The sequence below is a fragment of the Cherax quadricarinatus genome, chromosome 11 (assembly GCF_038502225.1).
Source record: "Cherax quadricarinatus isolate ZL_2023a chromosome 11, ASM3850222v1, whole genome shotgun sequence".
NCBI lineage: Eukaryota > Metazoa > Arthropoda > Malacostraca > Decapoda > Parastacidae > Cherax > Cherax quadricarinatus.
Window position 1 is genome coordinate 49,609,387 of NC_091302.1, and position 7,586 is coordinate 49,616,972.

The following is a 7,586-nucleotide window of genomic DNA, read 5'->3' on the forward strand; positions in this document are numbered from 1 at the left end:
CCTCTTCCTCCCTCCCTTCCTTCTGGTTTACCTCACCTCTCCCTCCCTCCCTCCCTTCTGGTTTATCTCACCTCTCCCTAGCTCCCTCCCTCCCTTCTGGTTTACCTCACCTCTCCCTCCATCCCTTCTGGTTTATCTCACCTCTCCCTCCCTCCCTTCTGGTTTACCTCACCTCTCCCTCCCTCCCTTCTGCTTTACCTCACCTCTCCCTCCCTCACTTCTGGTTTACCTCACTTCTCCCTCCCTCCCTCCCTCCCTCCCTTCTGGTTTACCTCACTTCTCCCTCCCTCCCTTCTGGTTTACCTCACTTCTCCCTCCCTACCTCCCTCCCTCCCTTCTGGTTTACCTCACTTCTCCCTCCCTCCCTTCTGGTTTACCTCACTTCTCCCTCCCTCCCTCCCTCCCTCCCTCCCTCCCTTCTGGTTTACCTCACTTCTCCCTCCCTCCCTTCTGGTTTACCTCACTTCTCCCTCCCTCCCTCCCTCCCTCCCTTCTGGTTTACCTCACTTCTCCCTCCCTCCCTCCCTCCCTCCCTTCTGGTTTACCTCACCTATCCCTCCCTCCCTTCTAGTTTACCTCACCTCTCCGTCCCTAGTTCCCTTCTGGTTTACCTCACCTCTCCCTCCCTTCCTTCTGATTTACCTCACCTCTCCCTTCCTCCCTTCTAGTTTACCTCACCTCTCCCTCCCTCCCTTCTGGTTTACCTCACCTCTCCCTCCCTCCCTCCTGGTTTACCTCACCTCTCCCTCCCTCCCTCCTGGTTTATCTCACCTCTCCCTCCCTCCCTTCTGGTTTACCTCACCTCTCCCTCCCTCCCTCCTGGTTTACCTCACCTCTCCCTCCCTCCCTTATGGTTTACCTCACCTCTCCCTCCCTCCCTCCTGGTTTACCTCACCTCTCCCTCCCTCCCTCCTGGTTTACCTCACCTCTCCCTCCCTCCCTCCTGGTTTACCTCACCTCTCCCTCCCTCCCTCCTGGTTTACCTCACCTCTCCCTCCCTCCCTCCTGGTTTATCTCACCTCTCCCTCCCTCCCTCCCTCCTGGTTTACCTCACCTCTCCCTCCCTCCCTTATGGTTTACCTCACCTCTCCCTCCCTCCCTCCTGGTTTACCTCACCTCTCCCTCCCTCCCTCCTGGTTTACCTCACTTCTTCCTCCCTCCCTCCTGGTTTACCTCACCTCTCCCTCCCTCCCTCCTGGTTTACCTCACTTCTTCCTCCCTCCCTCCTGGTTTACCTCACCTCTCCCTCCCTCCCTCCTGGTTTACCTCACCTCTCCCTCCCTCCCTCCTGGTTTACCTCACCTCTCCCTCCCTCCCTCCTGGTTTACCTCACATGAAGTCACAGAAAAAGGTCACAGGATAAAGTACATAACTCAGCCTAAATGTTTTTTTTCGTTCTTTTCTCAAGAATTTTGAATAAAAGATGATTTTTTTACATATGTTCAGTGCCATCATATAGAAATTGTGCAGTCAAATATTTTTGATGTTCATTCCATTAATTGTTTATTGTATTTAAATAAAACGTAACTCTTTTTTTCCCTGTGATTCTTTTTTCCGAACACCTTGTGATTGGCTGGTTCAACCAGCCAATCACAAGTTATATATACATTGTACATATAGTTGTATGCACGCACATGCATATATATATACATACATCTAGGTTTTTCTCCTTTTTCTAAATAGCTCTTGTTCTTTTTTATTTCTTCTATTGTCCATGGGGAAGTGGAAAAGAATCTTTCCTCCGTAAGCCATGCGTGTCGTATGAGGCGACTAAAATGCCGGGAGCAATGGGCTAGTAACCCCTTCTCCTGTATACATTTACTAAAAAAGAGAAGAAGAAAAACTTTATAAAACTGGGATGCTTAAATGTGCGTGGATGTAGTGCGGATGACAAGAAACAGATGATTGCTGATGTTATGAATGAAAAGAAGTTGGATGTCCTGGCTCTAAGCGAAACAAAGCTGAAGCGGGTAGGAGAGTTTCAGTGGGGGGAAATAAATGGGATTAAATCTGGAGTATCTGAGAGAGTTAGAGCAAAGGAAGGTGTAGCAGTAATGTTAAATGATCAGTTATGGAAGGAGAAAAGAGAATATGAATGTGTAAATTCAAGAATTATGTGGATTAAAGTAAAGGTTGGATGCGAGAAGTGGGTCATAATAAGCGTGTATGCACCTGGAGAAGAGAGGAATGCAGAGGAGAGAGAGAGATTTTGGGAGATGTTAAGTGAATGTATAGGAGCCTTTGAACCAAGTGAGAGAGTAATTGTGGTAGGGGACCTGAATGCTAAAGTAGGAGAAACTTTTAGAGAGGGTGTGGTAGGTAAGTTTGGGGTGCCAGGTGTAAATGATAATGGGAGCCCTTTGATTGAACTTTGTATAGAAAGGGGTTTAGTTATAGGTAATACATATTTTAAGAAGAAGAGGATAAATAAGTATACACGATATGATGTAGGGCGAAATGACAGTAGTTTGTTGGATTATGTATTGGTAGATAAAAGACTGTTGAGTAGACTTCAGGATGTACATGTTTATAGAGGGGCCACAGATATATCAGATCACTTTCTAGTTGTAGCTACACTGAGAGTAAAAGGTAGATGGGATACAAGGAGAATAGAAGCATCAGGGAAGAGAGAGGTGAACGTTTATAAACTAAAAGAGGAGGCAGTTAGGGTAAGATATAAACAGCTATTGGAGGATAGATGGGCTAATGAGAGCATAGGCAATGGGGTCGAAGAGGTATGGGGTAGGTTTAAAAATGTAGTGTGAGAGTGTTCAGCAGAAGTTTGTGGTTACAGGAAAGTGGGTGCAGGAGGGAAGAGGAGCGATTGGTGGAATGATGATGTAAAGAGAGTAGTAAGGGAGAAAAAGTTAGCATATGAGAAGTTTTTACAAAGTAGAAGTGATGCAAGGAGGGAAGAGTATATGGAGAAAAAGAGAGAGGTTAAGAGAGTGGTGAAGCAATGTAAAAAGAGAGCAAATGAGAGAGTGGGTGAGATGTTATCAACAAATTTTGTTGAAAATAAGAAAAAGTTTTGGAGTGAGATTAACAAGTTAAGAAAGCCTAGAGAACAAATGGATTTTTCAGTTAAAAATAGGAGAGGAGAGTTATTAAATGGAGAGTTAGAGGTATTGGGAAGATGGAGGGAATATTTTGAGGAATTGTTAAATGTCGATGAAGATAGGGAAGCTGTGATTTCGTGTATAGGGCAAGGAGGAATAACATCTTGTAGGAGTGAGGAAGAGCCAGTTGTGAGTGTGGGGGAAGTTCGTGAGGCAGTAGGTAAAATGAAAGGGGGTAAGGCAGCCGGGATTGATGGGATAAAGATAGAAATGTTAAAAGCAGGTGGGGATATAGTTTTGGAGTGGTTGGTGCAATTATTTAATAAATGTATGGAAGAGGGTAAGGTACCTAGGGATTGGCAGAGAGCATGCATAGTTCCTTTGTATAAAGGCAAAGGGGATAAAAGAGAGTGAAAAAATTATAGGGGGATAAGTCTGTTGAGTGTACCTGGTAAAGTGTATGGTAGAGTTATAATTGAAAGAATTAAGAGTAAGACGGAGAATAGGATAGCAGATGAACAAGGAGGCTTTAGGAAAGGTAGGGGGTGTGTGGACCAGGTGTTTACAGTGAAACATATAAGTGAACAGTATTTAGATAAGGCTAAAGAGGTCTTTGTGGCATTTATGGATTTGGAAAAGGCGTATGACAGGGTGGATAGGGGGGCAATGTGGCAGATGTTGCAAGTGTATGGTGTAGGAGGTAGGTTACTGAAAGCAGTGAAGAGTTTTTACGAGGATAGTGAGGCTCAAGTTAGAGTATGTAGGAAAGAGGGAAATTTTTTCCCAGTAAAAGTAGGCCTTAGACAAGGATGTGTGATGTCACCGTGGTTGTTTAATATATTTATAGATGGGGTTGTAAGAGAAGTAAATGCGAGGGTCTTGGCAAGAGGCGTGGAGTTAAAAGATAAAGAATCACACACAAAGTGGAAGTTGTCACAGCTGCTCTTTGCTGATGACACTGTGCTCTTGGGAGATTCTGAAGAGAAGCTGCAGAGATTGGTGGACGAATTTGGTAGGGTGTGCAAAAGAAGAAAATTAAAGGTGAATACAGGAAAGAGTAAGGTTATGAGGATAACAAAAAGATTAGATGATGAAAGATTGAATATCAGATTGGAGGGAGAGAGTATGGAGGAGGTGAACGTATTCAGATATTTGGGAGTGGACGTGTCAGCGGATGGGTCTATGAAAGATGAGGTGAATCATAGAATTGATGAGGGAAAAAGAGTGAGTGGTGCACTTAGGAGTCTGTGGAGACAAAGAACTTTGTCCTTGGAGGCAAAGAGGGGAATGTATGAGAGTATAGTTTTACCAACGCTCTTATATGGGTGTGAAGCGTGGGTGATGAATGTTGCAGCGAGGAGAAGGCTGGAGGCAGTGGAGATGTCATGTCTGAGGGCAATGTGTGGTGTGAATATAATGCAGAGAATTCGTAGTTTGGAAGTTAGGAGGAGGTGCGGGATTACCAAAACTGTTGTCCAGAGGGCTGAGGAAGGGTTGTTGAGGTGGTTCGGACATGTAGAGAGAATGGAGCAAAACAGAATGACTTCAAGAGTGTATCAGTCTGTAGTGGAAGGAAGGCGGGGTAGGGGTCGGCCTAGGAAGGGTTGGAGGGAGGGGGTAAAGGAGGTTTTGTGTGCGAGGGGCTTGGACTTCCAGCAGGCATGCGTGAGCGTGTTTGATAGGAGTGAATGGAGACAAATGGTTTTTAATACATGACGTGCTGTTGGAGTGTGAGCAAAGTAACATTTATGAAGGGATTCAGGGAAACCGGCAGGCCGGACTTGAGTCCTGGAGATGGGAAGTACAGTGCCTGCACTCTGAAGGAGAGGTGTTAATGTTGCAGTTTAAAAACTGTAGTGTAAAGCACCCTTCTGGCAAGACAGTGATGGAGTGAATGATGGTGAAAGTTTTTCTTTTTCGGGCCACCCTGCCTTGGTGGGAATCGGCCAGTGTGATAATAAAATATATATATATATATATATATATATATATATATATATATATATATATATATATATATATATATATATATATATATATATATATATATATATATGAGTATTTTCTCACTGATGTCCTTTGGTGGTTCCTCGTTTCTACCTTGGTTATTTTTGGTACAACCAGGTGTGCAGGCCACTAGGCTACACCTGTGTTAGTAATACTCTTCATCTCTTTTTCTCACTCATTCAGCATTCTCTCTCTCTCACTCCCTCGACTCTCTTTCTCCCTCAACTCTCTCATTCGGCTTCCTCTCCTTCAACTCTTTCTCTCTCTCTCTCTTTCTCATTTAGTTTTATCTTCCACAACTTCTCTTATTCAACCTTCTCACTTAACTCTTTCTCTTACTTGATTCCTTCCCATTCACTCAACCCTCTTAATCACCTAACCCTTTCACTCGCCAAACACTCACTTTCTTCCCCACACACACACTCTCTCTCTCTTTCTCTCTCTCTCTCTCACTTTCCCCTCAGGAGAAACCGTACAGAACTAAAGCGACAACGAAGGGGGGATCGACATGCGGATAATTTCACGAGAGAAGAAAAGCAGGGATGACTTCTGGTAGGCCAGGAACGCTTAGTCAGGGACCGGGTCAAGAAAGGTCAGTGAGCTTCCTGTCCCATATATTGTCTGCCGGTCCAGGTGACCCAAAAACACAGGTGCAGAATAATAATAATAATTAGGGTAAGATATAAACAGCTATTGGAGGATAGATGGGCTTATGAGAGAATAGGGAATGGGGTCGAAGAGGTATGGGGTAGGTTTAAAAATGTAGTGTTAGAGTGTTCAGCAGAAGTTTGTGGTTACAGGAAAGTGGGTGCGGGAGGGAAGAGGAGCGATTGGTGGAATGATGATGTAAAGAGAGTAGTAAGGGAGAAAAAGTTAGCATATGAGAAGTTTTTACAAAGTAGAAGTGATGCAAGGAGGGAAGAGTATATGGGGAAAAAGAGAGAGGTTAAGAGAGTGGTGAAGCAATGTAAAAAGAGAGCAAATGAGAGAGTGGGTGAGATGTTATCAACAAATTATGTTGAAAATAAGAAAAAGTTTTGGAGTGAGATTAACAAGTTAAGGAAGCCTAGAGAACAAATGGATTTGTCAGTTAAAAATAGGAGAGGAGAGTTATTAAATGGAGAGTTAGAGGTATTGGGAAGATGGAGGGAATATTTTGAGGAACTGTTAAATGTTGATGAAGATAAGGAAGCTGTGATTTCGTGTATAGGGCAAGGAGGAATAACATCTTGTAGGAGTGAGGAAGAGCCAGTTGTGAGTGTGGGGGAAGTTCGTGAGGCAGTAGGTAAAATGAAAGGGGGTAAGGCAGCCGGGATTGATGGGATAAAGATAGAAATGTTAAAAGCAGGTGGGGATATAGTTTTGGAGTGGTTGGTGCAATTATTTAATAAATGTATGGAAGAGGGTAAGGTACCTAGGGATTGGCAGAGAGCATGCATAGTTTCTTTGTATAAAGGCAAAGGGGACAAAAGAGAGTGCAAAAATTATAGGGGGATAAGTCTGTTGAGTATACCTGGTAAAGTGTATGGTAGAATTATTATTGAAAGAATTAAAAGTAAGACGGAGAATAGGATAGCAGATGAACAAGGAGGCTTTAGGAAAGGTAGGGTGTGTGTGGACCAGGTGTTTATAGTGAAACATATAAGTGAACAGTATTTAGATAAGGCTAAAGAGGTCTTTGTGGCATTTATGGATTCGGAAAAGGCGTATGACAGGGTGGATAGGGGGGCAATGTGGCAGATATTGCAGGTGTATGGTGTAGGAGGTAGGTTACTAAAAGCAGTGAAGAGTTTTTACGAGGATAGTGAGGCTCAAGTTAGAGTACATAGGAAAGAGGGAAATTATTTCCCAGTAAAAGTAGGCCTTAGACAAGGATGTGTGATGTCACCGTGGTTGTTTAATATATTTATAGATGGGGTTGTAAGAGAAGTAAATGCGAGGGTCTTGACAAGAGGCGTGGAGTTAAAAGATAAAGAATCACACACAAAGTGGGAGTTGTCACAGTTGCTCTTTGCTGATGACACTGTGCTCTTGGGAGATTCTGAAGAGAAGTTGCAGAGATTGGTGGATGAATTTGGTAGGGTGTGCAAAAGAAGAAAATTAAAGGTGAATACAGGAAAGAGTAAGGTTATGAGGATAACAAAAAGATTAGGTGATGAAAGATTGAATATCAGATTGGAGGGAGAGAGTATGGAGGAGGTGAATGTATTCAGATATTTGGGAGTGAACGTGTCAGCGGATGGGTCTATGAAGGATGAGGTGAATCATAGAATTAGTGAGGGGAAAAGGGTGAGTGGCGCACTTAGGAGTCTGTGGAGACAAAGAACTTTGTCCTTGGAGGCAAAGAGGGGAATGTATGAGAGTATAGTTTTACCAACGCTCTTATATGGGTGTGAAGCATGGGTGATGAATGTTGCAGCGAGGAGAAGGCTGGAGGCAGTGGAGATGTCATGTCTGAGGGCAATGTGTGGTGTGAATATAATGCAGAGAATTCGTAGTTTGGAAGTTAGGAGGAGGTGC